Here is an 18,333-nt window from a genome sequence, read left to right as displayed (position 1 = left end):
GTTTTTGAAATAGGAGTAGAATGTTTTTGTTTGTTTTCTTGGCAGGATCTGTCGCGGCTTCACATCTTCACACGTTCATGATTTGCCGCTAGCAAAGTGGGGCTAATTTCCCTCCAGCATAAGGTCACAGTAAAAAATCCCCATGTGTGAAGCATACTAAAATAACAGGTCATTATGTATGAATGAGTATCTTTAGGCGGTCTTATCTTCAAAGACCGCACCTCCACACAACATATTATGGTTTTAAAATGGGGTGTTATTGCATTATTGTAGTTTCTATGTAGATCAATATCATTTAATATTTACAGGGGAAATAAATGAGTAGGCCTAAGTAACATAAGTGAGTAAATAATAAATACAACATTTTTCATTCATTTCAACTGAGGTTGTGATTGTTGAATTCCAGGGTGAAAGAAGATGGAATAAGTGTGTAAATAAATATGGAAATAAAGAAAGACTAGTAAATGTATGTGTGGTTATTTGGATTCCACTGTGAAAAATATTGGATATGTCTTTTTTTTGGAAAAAGTATCATTAGGGCTGAACGATAATTCAATTAAACCTTATCGTTTGTCATCCCCACCCCCAATAAGAACAAAAAAGTAAACAAGCAAAGCTGTACATTGTTTTGCTATATTCTCTTGTCTGGTCATATACATTCTTGATGGTAAAAGAATTGGACGTGAAAGCGTAAAATCATTCTGATCTCCATTCTTCTCCCTCCAGTCTGTGGAGTCTGCAGCCATGAGTCATGCAGGCCTATACCCGCTTTGTTTATCATCTGTGCATTGTATCATCACACATTCTGCACACACTGTAATGCACATACACACATGTACACACACACACACACACACACACACACACACACACACACACACACACCATGTAGTAGGATCCCTCTCACACAGCACTCACTACTTTCACACATGCACGTTTTACCCATTCACTCACACAAACTCACGCAGCCGGTTGTGCTGAGATGACAAATAAAGACGTCGGTGGGGTTTTACAGCTCAGGAGAAGTCGATTCATGCCAGCTGTGTAGACTCTACAGTTACATAGGCTGTGTTTTCACTGGCATCTAAAATAACTAATAACTAATTTCACTGCAACGCTTTTTCACCAGAAGGAGCTTAGTAAACAAAAGCATCGAACTCGGTGAAGCCACAACATTCATGCGTTTCTACACCTCGTAATTTCTATGTAAAAAAAAAGCACATCTCTAATGTCATACTGAAGGAGAAGGGAGTTCGCGTGACAACAGATCATCTTGCCTATCTGACAGAAACCGCAGCAACAGCTGTGTGTGCGTGTGTGTGTGTGTGTGTGTGCGTGTGCGTGTGTGTGTGTGTGTGTGTGTGTGCATGTGTGTGTGTGTGTGTGCATGTGTGTGTGTGTGTGTGTGTGTGTGTGTGTGTGTGTGCATGCGAGTGCGTTGCATGTAATCCGTACTCCATGAAAATACATAAATCACTCAAAAGTGTGTGTCACGCTTCTTTCTTTGTGATGACCACAAGGCCAACTCAACCACTGAGTTCTCAAATTTGGAGAATTAGGGAAGACTCGCACACATTGCCGTACATTACCCATTCAAATATTCATTTGAAAATCACTCCTCAGACATGATTAAACTTGAACACAATTGAAGAAGAAGGCAGCCATCACTTCAGCCCCTGAGGAGTGAGAAATATCCATCCATCCAAACACAGAAACTAGTGACGCGAATGAAGCGATTGTCTTCAATAAGTTATGAGGGAAGACGAGACAATCATTATGCTCGGAGGCCATTTGAGGCTCATACATCAGTTCCAGTGTGCCAAGTGCAGTTCAGCAATCATTGTGAGCCATATTATGAAAGGCTATATGCTCTTTGACTGGAGTGGGTATGTGCAAAGTGGTGTATTCCAACCTCAACAAACTATCTATGCTATCAGCCAAAGGTACTTTCCATAAACATCAGGGCGAATTGTCTTGTCCTGTGCCTCGATTGTCTCGCTGCTGTGGGATTCACAGCGGGGAGATGTAATCTCTCCAGTGTGTCCTGGGTCTCCTCCCAGTCGGTCATGTGGGGTACACCTCCAAAGGGAGGCACCCAGGGGCGCTATAGGCCTTAAGGGGTCGGGCCCGCCTACAGAGCCCCCCCCCCCAGAAAATCTGCATAATACACATAGCTCTCTAAAGTTTGTAGCAGCACATCCCTCATGTCAGGGGGGAAATGGAGTGCAGAAACTACTCGAAGAAAGAAACTAGCCTACTCAAGTATAAACTTGGCCATGATATAAAGGCTACCATACCTGTACGTGCCCTGCAACAATCAGCCACTTCATTTCAACTAGGCCTACGTGCCCTGGGTCTCTTTCACACAATTACCGGTATCATAGCTCACCTGATCCAGAGGATGTGTCTCTGCTTCAGCCCTCAAATCACATGCTACAAGCTGAGAACATGGACTTGCTACATCCTGCTGTAACACTCGTTAACACTGCAGTATGTCTGGAGCAGTTTCCAGCCGAGTCACAGTGTGACACCGTCGAGATGACCATTATCACTTCCAAATCTGAGTGGCAAAGATCCAATGCTGGTAAGAACGGGTTCAAACAAGATTTAGAGAATCGAACACACGTCTCCCGATCGGGAGTCTGCAATCTTGCTCTCTGCGGCAGACTTACGTGACCAAAAAGTGATGAGCGGAGCGACCGACGCACCGACAACGCCATCCTAAGAGCCCCTGCTGTCATGGCTAAAAAAAAACATGACTACTGTACAGACAGGGCTGGGCAATGATTCAATATGATCGTTCATCGTCTTTCAGTGATGATATAAAGATATTTTAATATCGTGATCATGACACACATTTCTGCTGGAAATATCAGTTTTGACATCACACCTACCATTCGGTTCAATGAGATGAACATTCATTTGATTATTTCATGTGATTTTGCATAGCCTAAGCCTACATGAACCGTACCGTGATATATTCATATTGAAAAAACTCTAATCATCGTGATATTGATTTAAACCATATCGCCCAGCCCTAAATACAGAATATAAAACGTCTAACATATTCCATAAAGCATTTTATATATGTATGCCTCAAGTGGAAACCAGACACAGATACAAGGATTGGCCTCACTGTTGTGATGATGATTGGTGCATTGCCCTTCACTTGATCCTGAATATGTTCTGCTCACAGACAGAGAGAGAAAAAGAGAGAGTTGAGTCAGTGAGAGCAAAACAATGGAGAGTCAAGACAATAGAGATGACTTCACTGAATCATCACCTCTGTGTTGGCAAGGAGCTCAACACATCCACAAGGCACACGCACAAAAACACACAAACATACCTAACTGGCTGGTGACCTTCATTCCCTCAGGGGCTAAAACAGATCACTCTGTGTGTGTGTGTGTGTGTGTGTGTGTGTGTGTGTGTGTGTGTGTGTGTGTGTGTGTGTGTGTGTGTGTGTGTGTGTGTGTGTGTGTGTGTGTGTGTGTGTGTGTGTGTGTGTGTGTGTGTGTGTGTGTGTGTGTGTGTGTGTGTGTGTGTGTGTGTGTGTGTGTGTTTCCCAGACTGAGGTGGTGATGTCATTTGTTTTAACCTCATCTGCATGTACTGGCTGATTTAGACCATTAAAGGCAAGATTTCCTCAGTCCTCAGGCATTGCAGGCCCCCTTCCTGTCTGTCTGCATGTCTGCATGTCTGCATGTCTGTATATCTGTCTGTCTGTCTGCCTGCCTGCATGTTTTCAAGTTTCAAGTTTATTGTCATATGCCGGTAACAATGCAAAACATCCATCACCTGCAATGAAATTGCTTATGCTCAAAACCCACTCAACTTCACTGTTAAAAAAGACATAAAAGAAACATCAAAGGGAGGCAGAGAGTGTCTTAAAAAAACAGGCAGAGTTCTTAAAAAGGAATAAAAACAAGTTAAAAAACACAAACACAAAAACAGAGCCCCAATTTCATAGCAGTCAGGACACACAGACATACATAAACACAAGACAAATCTACATATAATTTAAAAAAAAAAGTGCTGTAGTACAATAGAAGCAACCAGTCAACACCCATTTAACAGCCTAATGGTTTGTGGGTACAGACTGTTTCTGAATCTATTTGTTCGAGTCCGGATGCACCTGTAGCGCCTGCCTGATGGCAGGAGCGTGAACAGGCTGTGGCTGGGATGGCTGGGGTCAGAGAGGATCCGTTTAGCCTTCCTCCTGCAGCGCTGGTTGTAGAGGTCCTGTATGGCTGGCAGCTGAGACCTGGTGATGCGTTCTGCCGATTTGACCACCCTCTGCAGAGCCTTGCGATCCAGGGCGTTGCAGCTGCCATACCAGGCCGTAAAGCCGCCAGTCAGGACACTCTCTATAGTACACCTATAGAAGTTGGTCAGAATCCTTGAGTCCAAACCGAACCTCCTCAGACGCCGGAGGAAGAAGAGCCGCTGTCTAGCTGCCTTCACAACAACACCCGCGTGGTGTGTCCAGGTCAGATCATCACTGATGTTGATTCCCAGGAATCTGAAGTGGCTGACCCTCTCAACTGCCGCTCCCTCGATGTAGAGCGGGGGGTGCCCCTCTCCCTGATGCCTCCTGTAGTCCACGATCATCTCCTTGGTCTTGCTGATGTTAAGCAGGAGGTTGTTGTCTTGACTCCACGATGTCAGGGCCCTCACCTCTGCTCTGTAGGCCGACTCGTCTCCGTTGGTAATACAGCCGATGATGGTGGTGTCATCAGCGAATTTTATGACTGTATTTGAGGTGTGTCTGGCCATACAGTCATAGGTGTACAGGGAGTACAGCAGGGGGCTGAGCACGCAACCCTGGGGGGCACCGGTGCTTAGTGTTAGTGTGGAGGAGGTGGTGTTACCAATCCGCACTGCCTGTGGTCTATTTGACAGGAAGTCCAAGATCCAGCTGCACAGGGAGGTACTGACACGCAGGTCACGGAGCTTTGTGATCAGTCTGAATGGCTCTATGGTGTTAAAGGCCGAGCTATAATCCACAAACAGCATCCGCAAGTAGGTGTTCCTCTGCTCCAGGTGGGAGAAGGCAAAGTGCAGCGCAAGAGCTACTGCGTCATCCGTGGACCTGTTTGGCCTATAGGCAAACTGTAGAGGGTCTAGTCCGGGGGGCAAGGAGGATGTGATGTGGACTTTAACTAACCGCTCAAAACACTTCATGATGGTAAAGGTAAGTGCTACTGGGCGGTAGTCATTTAAGCATGTTACATTTGGTTTTTTGGGGACTGGAATTATAGTGGTTTTCTTGAAGCATGTTGGGACTACAGACTGAACCAGAGAAAGGTTAAAAATGTCTGTGAAGACATCGGCCAGCTCATAGGCGCATACTTTGAGGGCACGACCCAGGATATTATCCGGCCCAGGAGCTTTGCGAGTGTTCACCATTTTAAAGGTTTTGTACACATCTGACAGAGATATTTGCAATGGGCAGTTATCTGGCTCAAGTGTAGCCTCCTGCCTGGTGTGGTTCTCAAAGCGAGCATAGAAGGTGTTCAGCTCATCTGGAAGAGAAGCAGGCACCTCCCCCTTGCTGCAGCCCTTTCCCTTGTAGTCTGTAATGGTTCTTAGCCCACTCCACATATCCCTGGTGTTTGATCCACTGTAGCATGTTTCCACTTTTGCTCTATAGTGTCTCTTGGCCGATTTTATTGCCTTTCTGAGCTCATACCGGGTTTTACTGTACTCACCAGGGTCTCCGGAGTGGAAGGCAGTTGTCTGTGCTCTGAGTGCTGAGCAGACCTCACCGTTGACCCATGGTTTCTGGTTGGGGTAAGTCCGTACAGTCACCCGCGGTACAACGTCATCGATACATTTGCTTATGTATCCGGTAACGTGCTCTGTATATTCATTGATGTCGTTATTTGCCGCAGTTCGGAAAACATCCCATTCTGTAGTCCGGAAACAGTGGCGCAGGGTGGCATCTGATTGGTCAGTCCAACGCTGTACTGTGCGCGTCACAGGCTGCTCGCACTTCAGTCTCTGCCTGTATGCAGGAAGCAGAAGTATCGAGGCATGATCTGATTTGCCGAAGGCAGGTCGTGGGAGGGCCTTGTAGTTGTTCTGTGCATTGCATCACGTGTGGTGCACTTTCCCATCGTAGCATCAATAAAGTGATTCTACAACTACATTAAATAAATCTACTGCTCAATCAATACTTGACAAAAGACAAGGTTCAGTGCAGCTACTGGCTCCTGAAAACCCCTCAGATGCTGCAGCTGTGTGGTCTGACAGTTTCCTTTTCTATATTTGATGCTGTTCTCTTCCCTCTCAGTTTGGTAGTGTAACACATTAGTGCCATCTAGTGACACACACACACACACACACACACACACACACACACACACACACACACACACACACACACACACACACACACACACACACACACACACACACACACACACACAGAAGAAGCCATGTCTGTCTGTATGTCTGTCTGTCTGTCTGTCTGTCTGTCTGTCTGTCTGTCTGTCTGTCTGTCTGCCTGTCTGTCTGTCTGTCTGTCTGTCTGCCTGCATGTCTGTCTGTATGTCTGTCTGTCTGCCTGCCTGCCTGCCTGTCTGTCTGTCTGTCTGTCTGTCTGTCTGCCTGCATGCATGTCTGTATGTCTGTCTGTCTGTCTGTCTGTCTGTCTGTCTGCCTGCCTGCCTGTCTGTCTGTCTGTCTCTCTGCATGTCTGTCTGTCTGCATGTCTGTATATCTGTCTGTCTGTCTGCCTGCATGTCTGTCTTCCTGTTACTCTGTCGGTCTGTCGATGTATGTGTCTGTCTCTCTTCTATGTTTCTCTGCCTGTTTCTATGCCTCTGAGTCTTGTCCATCTGTCTGTGTGATCACCCAGACACCCACTGTCTTTCTCACTGGCGTGGAAATGTACGTACGGAAGCAGAGAACCATGCGAGAGGCCATGCATGCAATTCTTTTTTTATGCCGTTATCTCGAGATCACAAGTTAATCATTTTGTTATCTCGTGATAACAAAGCTTGTTTTCTCAGGATGGGTTAATTGATCTCGTTAACTCGAGAAAACGAAAGACACAATGACATTTCTGTCTGTTAGGCCTTGATTGATGTAGGCTACAGTCTGATGCCTTGATAAATATTGGGTACCCCTTGATCTGACATTTTGGGTTTAATCAGTTGTAGTCAAGAAGCCACATGCTGCCATGGCACTCCTGATCTCTGATAAACATTATAATTAAGTAATAAGAGGAAACATTTTGTTTTCTCGTGATGACGAGTTGATTCTCTCATTATCTTGAGAGAACAAAGCTCGTTGATAATTAACTTGCGATCTTGAGATAACGCCATAAAAAATAACTGCAAGCACAGACATTCTTGGCTTCCGTGTCAGCTAAATATCTTCAATGTAATGAGTTAGTACAGTAGTTATCTCTGCTCTTAGCATAACCTGTCCTTTCTTATTTTCTCTGTTTCTGCTCGCAACGTGTTCTGCTCTCTTTATTGTGCTGATTATGACTTGTTCTGTGCATTGCATCACGTGTGGTGCACTTTCCCATTGTAGCATCAATAAAGTGATTCTACAACTACATTAAATAAATCTACTGCTCAATCAATACTTGACAAAAGACAAGGTTCAGTGCAGCTACTGGCTCCTGAAAACCCCTCAGATGCTGCAGCTGTGTGGTCTGACAGTTTCCTTTTCTATATTTGATGCTGTTCTCTTCTCTCTCAGTTTGGTAGTGTAACACATTAGTGCCATCTAGTGACACACACACACACACACACACACACACACACACACACACACACACACACACACACACACACACAAGCCACTTCTTAACATGCAGTGGAATCCGTATTATAACCCGCTCCTAGTCGGTTGGCCTGCATGTTAAACAACAATTAGCCGGCCTACGCGTACTCCCGTGAGTCCGTATCTTATCTACCTCGACCGCCGGTATAAGATCCGCTTCCACGCAATCGCAGCTCATGTTAAACAGTGGCAGGTCATTATCCGCAGATCCGTCTGAGTGGGCATGTGTGGCTCTTTGTGACTCACTTCACGTTCACTAGTTTATTAATTAATGAATCGTTCGGGCAATCGCTTATATCAACGAGCAAACTCACGGTTTCCTCAAGTGCTGCAAAAACGGCTTGAATTGTTTGGCCGTGTGATCCCAACGCGCTTCAGCTGCAGGCAGCCAGGTCCAGTGCATCAGGAGAGACGCTTACTGCTGCGCTGCTTGCTTGCTCCCATGTCAGAAAAAGCCTAACTTTTGTGGGGAGAAATACATTTAAAACTAGTCAGATATGACTTGAATGCTACTTGTAAAATAAATCACCCACAGTGATTGACGACAGTCCGACCACTATTTTGACTGGGCGGCTTTATGTAGCCTAACAAAGGCGAAGCGCTCATTTTTGGCACATTGCCACCCCTCGTTGTCGGAATGGACATGTTTTTTGAAGTCTCCAGATTTGTCGCTAACGTGATGCAGCCAATTCTATTGTGTGAGGCAGCCATTTGAGGCAGGCAGTGTTGTGTGACTGTGCGTCCCCACTGCGGAGAGGATAGGAGCTGACTGACTGATAGGCTATCAAATTTTTGTGGGGAGAAATAAATTTAAAACTAGTCAGATATGACTTGAATGCCACTTGTAAAATAAATCACCCACAGTGATTGACGACGGTGCGACCACTATTTTGACTGCCTCATTTTTGGCACAATGCCACCCCCTCGTTGTCGGAATGGACTCTGTTACAACGGCATGTTTTTGAATGGAGTTTGGTTACAAATTCGCTAAAGCTGTTTCGGTAACACTTCATAATACTGTAACACAAAAAATGGGTAGTTACTGAGGAACGAGTAAGGAACGAACCATTAGTTCATGAATAGTTAATGATTAGTTAATGAGTAGTTGATAGGTAGTTCCTTAATGGTAGTTACTTAAGAACTGACCATTAGTTACCATGTTAACGAACCAGTAAGTAATGATTACTTCCCTAAATTTTTTTTTTTTTAATATTTCACTAGTTCTTGGCTCAAACACTTAGTAAAAAAAACACTTTTTTTGGTAGGGTTTACATATCGCACTTCCGGTGGGCGTGGCCTAACCAAAGTAGGCTAGAACTGTAGCCACGCCCCCAAGGAGTTCGAATGTGAAAAAATAGGCTCCGCCCCCTTTCCCTGGCTTCCGGCGGGGGTGGGTGGAGCCAAAAAAGGTAACTCCGCCCCTGAAGGTCGTAGAGCCTCGGGGGCGTGGTTTTAGTGGGGTACCTCGATCTCCTAAGTGGGGTAGGGTACTTTACTAAAGTGGGAGGAGCTACACTTTTTTAATTTGCATACTTGAATAAATTCGTCTTCACTAGTAAAGTAAGCAGGAAGTAATGGTATATTCCTTAGGAACAACTCAGGAAGATGTACTGCTTCACTTGAGGGGGCACAAACATGGGAACTAATGGTAAAGTAAGCAGGAAGTAATGGTGTATTCCTTAGTAACTACTCAGTAAGATGTACTGCTTCACTTGAGGGGGCACAAACATGGGAACTAATGGTAAAGTAAGCAGGAAGTAATGGTGTATCCCTTAGTAACTACTCAGTAAGATGTACTGCTTCACTTGAGGGGGCACAAACATGGGAACTAATGGTAAAGTAAGCAGGAAGTAATGGTGTATTCCTTAGTAACTACTCAGTAAGATGTACTGCTTCACTTGAGGGGGCACAAACATGGGAACTAATGGTAAAGTAAGCAGGAAGTAATGGTGTATCCCTTAGTAACAACTCAGGAAGATGTACTGCTTTACTTGAGGGGGCACAAACATGTTAAGTAATGGTAAAGTAAGCAGGAAGTAATGGTGTATTCCTTAGTAACTACTCAGTAAGATGTACTGCTTCACTTGAGGGGGCACAAACATGGGAACTAATGGTAAAGTAAGCAGGAAGTAATGATGCACTAACATGGTAAGTAATGGTAAGGTAATCATGAAGTAACGATGAGTACTCATGAACAACTGGTAAGTATTTGGTGGAGTCATGCTCACGAACATGGTAACTAATAGTCAGTTCTTAAGGAACTACCTGTTCATGAACTAGTGAAATATAAAAAAAAAAAATTTTTAGGGAAGTAATCATTACTTACTGGTTCGTTAACATGGTAACTAATGGTCAGTTCTTTAGTAACTACCATGGGAACTAATGGTCAGTTCTTAAGTAACTACCATTAAGGATCTTTAAGGAACTACCCATTAACTATTAATGAACTAGTGAATGAAAACAAATGAAAAAAAAATTAGGGAAGTAATCATTACTTACTGGTTCGTTAACATGGTAACTAATGGTCCGTTCTTTAGTAACTACCATGGGAACTAATGGTCAGTTCTTAAGTAACTACCATTAAGGATCTTTAAGGAACTACCCATTAACTATTAATGAACTAGTGAATGAAAACATATTAAAAAAAAAAAAATTAGGGAAGTAATCATTACTTACTGGTTCGTTAACATGGTAACTAATGGTCAGTTCTTAAGTAACTACCATTAAGGAACTACCTATCAACTACTCATTAACTAATCATTAACTATTCATGAACTAATGGTTCGTTCCTTACTCGTTCCTCAGTAACTACCCATTTTTTGTGTTACAGTATTATGAAGTGTTACCGCTGTTTCCTATCACATTTCTTCTTTTCGATACATGCTACGGCGCCGCCCCCCCAAGAGGGCAGCAACATAGAATCATACAATTAAGAACAGTACAATTGCAAGAATACTAAAAACAAGGGATATACACAGATCTGTTCAATAAAACAGCACCTTGTGAAAAACAGTTACATTCTTCCTTTACAAAATTTTGGGCGAGCATTTTGAACTCCCCAAGAGTCACTACGGCATCAAGGTGGAGAACATTCTGCAGCCTGTTCCATGCCTCAGGAGCACTATAGGAGAAGGCAGACTTCCCTAACTCTGTGAAGGCCCGGGTGCTTATAGCATCCACCTGTCCTAGAGCATTGGTTCCCAAACTGTGGCTCCGCCTGGTGGTCCGCCAGAGAATTGATTGATATATTTTTTTTTAACAGAAAACTGTTTTTACATACACATTAACCCTTAGGAGTAGCTGGATTTGGCCGATTTTCAGAAATATCACGATATTTGGGAAATAGCAACATTTTTAACATTTACTTTCAGAGGCTCCAGCAGGCTCAGTTAAAGCCAGAGTGAAGTTTCTGGTATCATATGAAACTACTGTAGAAGACCTAAGGAATCGATTTGTACCAACCATGACATGCTAGCTTGTCAGGAAGGAAGGTAGCTAAATAACATTCCAAAGTTAGGCAAAATTTTGGCGAGGGGAAAAACATTTTCAAAGGGGTCCTCTTTTTCACAGCCTAATGTTGGCAGGTGTGTGTGTTGTGTGTGTGTGTTGTCCATTTTGAACCAGTTTTAGTAGCCTTATATTGTCATTTAGCCTTTCTGCTGCTATTTCATGGTTAAATCAGCTAATTTTATTTCATGGGAGGGGGGGGGTATACGCAGTGGAAGTGGTCCCTGGGAAATTTGGTTTGGTACGTAGTGGTACTTGGACGGAAAAGTTTGGGAACCCCTGACCTAGAGGATCGAGTCAGATAAGTGGGGTCAGAGAACGAGAGCAGGCTACTAAGGTACAGGGGGAGCCTACCAATAAGACAGGGCCGGTTCCAGAACAAGATGACTATGCATCCTAGATAGGAAGGGGTGCACATGCACGGGCCGCCTGAAAAATTTGACATGTTATTTTACTAAAAATAATGCATTTTACCATCATTTCAAGTAGAATGATACCAACCAAGCAAGAATATTTCAAGTGTTTCAAGTGCTTTACTGAAATATTTGGACCATATAATAATACAATTATCTCAACCTTAAAAGGTTACATATAGGTGCCAAAAAGCCATAAATTCACATCAAAGAACAAAGAAAAACAACAATTATAATTCAAGTTTAAACAGTAAGTGCACAGCTGCAGCATTTATAATAAAAAAAAAACAATCAAAAAAACAACAACACTCTTTTCAACTGAGCATGCAGCATTAAAAACCAGTAAAACCAGCATGTAAAAAGCCATAAATTCACATCAAAGAACAAAGAAAAACAACAATTATAATTCAAGTTTAAACAGTAAGTGCACAGCTGCAGCATTTATAATAAAAAAAAAACAATCAAAAAAACAACAACACTCTTTTCAACTGAGCATGCAGCATTAAAAACCAGTAAAACCAGCATGTAAAACCAGGCTTGCAATAAGAGCCTTATAAATAAAAACAAGGAAATGAAATTGCCTCCGTGCATAAAGCGAGGACCAGTTCACTAATTGATACAGGCTACAGTGATGAGTAAGTGCCTTAGCCGTGGTAATAAACCGCAAGGAAGCATGATACACAGGATCCAGCCTCTTTAAAACTGAAGAGGCTGCATGCAGATATAAGACATCACCACAGTCGAGCTTTGAAAGGAGGGTAGCCTGCACCAATTTCTTTCTAGCTTCAAAGGGGAAGCAGGCTTTGTTTCGAAAATAAAAACCCAGCATTGGTTAAGTTTCTTAACTAGATTGTCTACATGAACATTGTAAGACAGCTTCTAACCAAATACCCAGGTATTTATAAGCAGAGACTTTCTCAATGGGTTTACCCATAGCAGTCTGGATCAGTATCACTGGTTGAGTGCAAGCTCTGGAGAATATCATCAGTTTAGTTTTCTGAGCATTCAGGACAAACTTAAGATTGTCGAGTGCGGTCTCAAGAGACTGAAAGGCAGTCTGGAGCGCTGCCGCTGATGGAGCCACAGATGGAGCACAACAGTACACGACTGTGTCATCCGCATAAAGATGCAACTTCGCTGGCTGCAGTCCATTTCCAAGGTAATTTATGAAAATGGAGAACAGCATAGGAGCCAAAACTGAGCCCTGGGGCACACCTTTAGAGATTTCCAGAAAACTAGACTTATGATTATCTGCATAGACACACTGCGTTCTATCAGTAAGATAGCTTTTAAACCAGGCTATACATCAATAGCCTGGCCAACAACAGTGTATGGTCAACTGAATCAAAAGCCTGTGATAAATCAACAAATAAGGCTGCACAGCTTTGCTTTCTATCCAGAGCTTTGATGATGTCATTTGTCACTGCCATAGCTGCAGTAACTGTGCTGTGCCCTGATCTGAAACCTGACTGAACCCCAGTGAAGATGTTGTTCTCAGTTGGAAAATCTTTTATCTCGGAGTTCACAAGAGATTCAAGGACTTTGGCCAAAATAGGCAACTTAGAAATGGGGTGATAATTGTTTAACTCTGCAGGGTCTCCACCATTAAGAAGGGGCAGGACGTAAGCACATTTCTACACTTTGGGAACTATATTTGAAAGGAGGCTCAAATTAAACATGTGGGTCACAGCCTTTGCAGTTACATCAGCGCAGGCCCGGTTCTACGGGGGTGCAAAAGCATGTATTGCACCCTTATTTTAATTGTCTGCATGCTCAGTTGAAAAGTTTTTTTTTTTTTTTTAATAAATGCTACAGCTGCACACTTACTGTTTAAACTTGAATTATAGTTGTTGTTTTTCTTTGTTCTTTGATGTGATTTTATGGCTTTTTGGCACCTATATGTAACCTTTTAAGGTTGAGATAATTGTATTATCATTATATGGTCCAAATATTTCAGTAAAGCACTTGAAACACTTGAAATATTCTTGCTTGGGTGGTATCATTCTACTTGAAATGATGGTCAAATGCATTATTTTTAGTAAAATAACATGTCAAATAGGGTCTTCGGCCGGGCATCTGCACCCCTTCCTATCTAGGATGCACCCCTAGTCATCTTGTTCTGGAACCGGCCCTGCATCAGCGGCTGTCTTTAAGAGGTAAGGATCCAAATTGTCTAGACCTGCTGACTTTTTGGGGTCAATACCTTTTAAGGCTTTAAGAACATCTTCATGAGAGATGGGCTTAAGGTTAAAAGAGTTTCTGTGAAGGACATTAACAGGGCTCACAGCAGCAGAGATCGTAGGTTGGGCTTGTGTCCTTCCTGTATCAAAAACTGCACCAGCAGATATGAAGTGCTTGTTAAAAGTAGACACAATATCAGCCTTATCCTTCACTTGAACAGAATCCATAAGTATATGGTCAGGAAGGCCAGAATTAACTTTGGAACCTGCTAAGGACTTAATTTGTTTCCAAAACTTGGACGGATTGCTGAGGTTCTCGGTTATAGCTTTCAAATAGTAAGAAGATTTAGAGCTCCTAATTAATCTAGTGCATTTATTTAGCAGTATTCTAAAATTGGTCCAATCAGCTGATACACTTGTGTGTCTAGCATTAGCCCAAGCTAAATTCCTTTGTTTAATTAAGTCAGACAATTCCTTGGAAAACCAGGGATCGTCTCTCCCACCGACTCTTAGCTTTTTAATAGGGGCATGCTTATCAGAAATAGATAACAATTCCCTTTGGAAATATTCCAGGGCACAATCAACATTAGGAATTAGATCGATTCGGTCGATCCTATAAAACAAATCATGCAAGAAAGCCTGTTCACTGAAGTGCTTATGTAATGGCATTCTTTGATGGTGCTTGCCTGACAACGCCACTTAGGTTTGTTTTGATAGAGCCTAGGAACTCTATTAGAGAAGGACCAAAATGTAAAATGTAGGTTCTGTACAAGGGAGAGCAGTGTAAACTAGACCCAAGGACAGAGACGGAAACAGCTGTACCCAAACAAATACCATTTATTGACTACAATATAAAAGGTATTAAAAACGGGGCATTTCAAACAGAGATAAAAATGGGGTTAAGGGCTTTAAAAGCCAGCTAAAACACAGGGAATAAAATGGATAAAAAATGTACAAATAAAACCAATTTGATTAAAATAATTCTTAAAACAGGCTAAACAGTCCAGATAGAGTCCCGCGTGTGTTCAATAGTCCCAGCCAGGCAGACGTGCCCCTCACTTCCGGGCGGGGTCCAACCAGCCGCCCAACAGCGCCGCACCAACGTTCACGCCTCGTGCACATCTACAATGGCAAAATCGCTTTTCCGCCTCGTCGCAGCATTTTGTGGGCGTGGAAACCAGCTTCCAGCTTGGAGCTGTAGCCTGTAGAAACGTTGTACACAGGAGGGTGGGGGGAGGAAATGTGTAGGAAGAGCTGTCATTGGGTAGCTTTAACGAAAGGTCCCGCCCTAGTCCCGCCCCGCAAGCGTGAAGCCGCTCACGGCCCGGCCACATCTACGCATCATTTGACGCGGGCTGACGCTTGGCTCTATGGACGCTTGACGCTTGGTGGGCGTGGAAATCCGGAAGCAGCAGCTAGCTCCCAAGCTAGCTGCTGCTAGATTTACTTTGCTTCTTTGAAAATTGGTGTTAGAGAGGAAGTGGAAGAGGACAGGAAGGGTAGGATAGGTCCTAGGACGAGCTCAATTGGCTAGCTTTGTACTTTGTCAAATTCCACCCCGCCCCCTCTGTTGCCCACTGTCGCTTCACGAGCCTGCTACGCTCGCTTGGTCTCCCAGCATGCTTTGCGAGGCGTCGAGCAGTATGTTCCAATACAAAGTGGATGGGCAGCAGCGTCAGCCCGCGTCAAATGACGCGTAGATGTGGCTGCACCGTCAGAGACAAGCCGCCTCTAGTCTGCGACAGCGAAACGCTGGGCGGTTCCAGCGGCAGGGGGCGCGAGGTTGAAATGGACCAATCAGACACGGAAATAGAGCAAGACAGCCTATCAAGATGCAGCGTCAAAGCGGCTTTCACAGGAGGCATGCCGCCGAGCGTTTCATGATGTGCACCTACCAGCGATCCTTCAAACACAGCGCTCTGGCTCCGTCACGTCTCGGTTCCGCCGTCCACTCCCTCGGAGGTGGCCTCTATAAGAGAAAAGGCTGGCGAGTACGTGTTGTCGCGGTCCCACAGCAGTAGCGCTATAATACTGTGATTGCAAATTAACGTAACTTGGTTGCTCTATTTCAGGAACTCCCGGCTAGGCAGACAATCACTATAACAATCGTGAGATACTCACAGTGCCCTGGACAAGGCTCCAGCCTCGTCCAGTAACGGCAATCAGGCCTGAGTTATAGTGTGTCGGTTCCGGTTCCTTGCTCCTCCTCAGCCGGGGTCCTGGGTCACTGTGGCGGGGACGTGGCTGCCTCGGTCGGCTGCTGGCGGGGACATGGCTGTCTCGGTCGGCTGCTGGCTCTGTCTGTCTCTGGCTTGCTCTCCTCTCCCGTCCTTTGCATACTCCTGATAAAGAAGAAATGTTCCCCCGTCCATTGGCTCCCCAGTGTCAATTCCCCTGCCCCAGGTGTCTGTGATTCAGTGACTGTGAATCAGTCCAGGCAGAAACTCCCAAAAACACACACAACACTCCAAATACAAAATCAAATAATGCAAAAGTAATCAAAGCACACTTTAACCAGCACACATCGAATAGAGAGTCACAGTTCTTTAAAGGGGTCCGATACAAGTGATAAAAAGTCCCAGTTCAAATCTCCTAAAAGTACGAATTCTGAATTATTTAGCTTGTGCAAAATGTCAGAGAGACAGATAAGAGCACCTCTCACAGCAGAGGGGGTTCTGTAGCAGCCACCAGCCGACTACAGTGATGCGAGTGTCCTTTGATACATTTACTTGAAGAGCAAGGATCTCAAAGTGTTTGGCTTTGGTCATCGATAAGGTTACAGCAGCGTTGAGCTTGGACTTGACATATATAGCAATACCGCCTCCCTTGCTAATACGGTCAACCCTGAAAACTTTGTAATCTGTGATAGAAATTGCCTTGCTCAAGGAGACTTTGTCAAGTGGTAGGGTTATTACAGTTACAGATCCTCTCTAACCACCAGTTCAATATAGAGCAGGGCCTAAGGTGGAATAAGCAAAATAAGCAACCGCTTAGGGCCCTCATCTGCTTATATGGCCCCCAAGAACACTTGATTTTTCTCAATATATTATGTCAATATTACTCATACAAAAACAATATTGTGTTGTACAGACTGGCTAGTTATTACTAGTGTTTTAAACAATTCCCACTGCCTCTGTCAGAGCTGGTGTCACATTCATACACAATGAAAAGAGATGAGAAAAAACAGAAAGATAAAGGTATGTTGCCAATACAGATGGGTGTCTGGGCGATATGGCAAAACAACTTATGTGTGTTAGATTTACAGGTACGAATGATGAAGCTTTGACAATAGTCAATTAATGGCAGCACCGAGGTGGTGGGGGGGAGCCCCAAATCCAATTCTGCTTAGGGCCCCATAAGGATTGAGTGGGCACAGCAAGGGTCTACTTTGCAGAAACTCACGATCAGCTCTGTACTTGCAGCTTCCCCTTTCCTCCTTACTGTGTCGATGATAAAACGAGCCTTGACTCTTTCCTGTTGCAATGTATCCGCTTTCTCCCTCTCAGAGTCAGTTATCACCTTTTTGTGAAGAAGCTCGTCCAGCAGATCGTTGAGCACCTGTATCGATACACTCTTTATGAATTTGTGACGTATGTGGAACAGCCTCTTGTTTGAATAGAGACCACTCTGAACCGTTCCCTGGGGTTGACTTACGGCATCTGAGGGAAGACTAACTAGCACATCCCATACACACTGATCGTTACGGCCTTTCAGAAGGAGATTAATATATTCAATTTTCTTTTTTAAAGTCACCCGGAACGTGGGGAGGATGTAGTTGTTACTGTCACTGTAGGATTCACTGTCAAATTCTGCCTTCTTTGGATGTATTAGAATTAAGTCATCTTCAGGAGAAGTGGAAAGTTTGTACTCCTGCTTTGGGCATAGTTCAGTTTTTGAGGCTATGAGGCTCTCATATCCAACTAGTTTCTTCCTTTGTTTGTGCAGCACATCATGCACAATGTTTCCATGTAGCAACCACACATTGAGCACAGACAGATCAGAGTAGTCTAGCAACACGTATGTGTGAGGGGCCAAGTTTTGATCATCGACATACCGGTAATTAGAAACACCAGGAATGTTTATAATAACATGAGTTTTTGTCATTTTATCGGGAGAGGTGAACTCAGTGTCCTCATCTGTCACATGGACCACTGACAAGAATTTACATCCGCCTGCAGAGCGGTCCTCACAGCGTGGCAGATGCAGTTGACAGAGAGACTGCTGGTGGCATTTTATGTCAAACAGTGGTCCTGCAGGCTTCTTGTTATGCTGGACTAGCCTCTGTTCCCATGGGATAACCCTGTACACCACATCTCCTTCTCCTACCATTTTAAACACTAGACCTGTCCTACTGCAACAGTACAGGCCTGGGTAGGTGCACTGGAACATATATGTTTCATCAACAGCAATATCAGGTGTAAATATCTCAAAGC

This window comes from Poromitra crassiceps (assembly GCF_964638095.1).
Source record: "Poromitra crassiceps genome assembly, chromosome: 17".
In the NCBI taxonomy this organism is placed as follows: Eukaryota; Metazoa; Chordata; class Actinopteri; order Beryciformes; family Melamphaidae; genus Poromitra; species Poromitra crassiceps.
Note: the sequence above shows the minus strand (reverse complement) of the source record.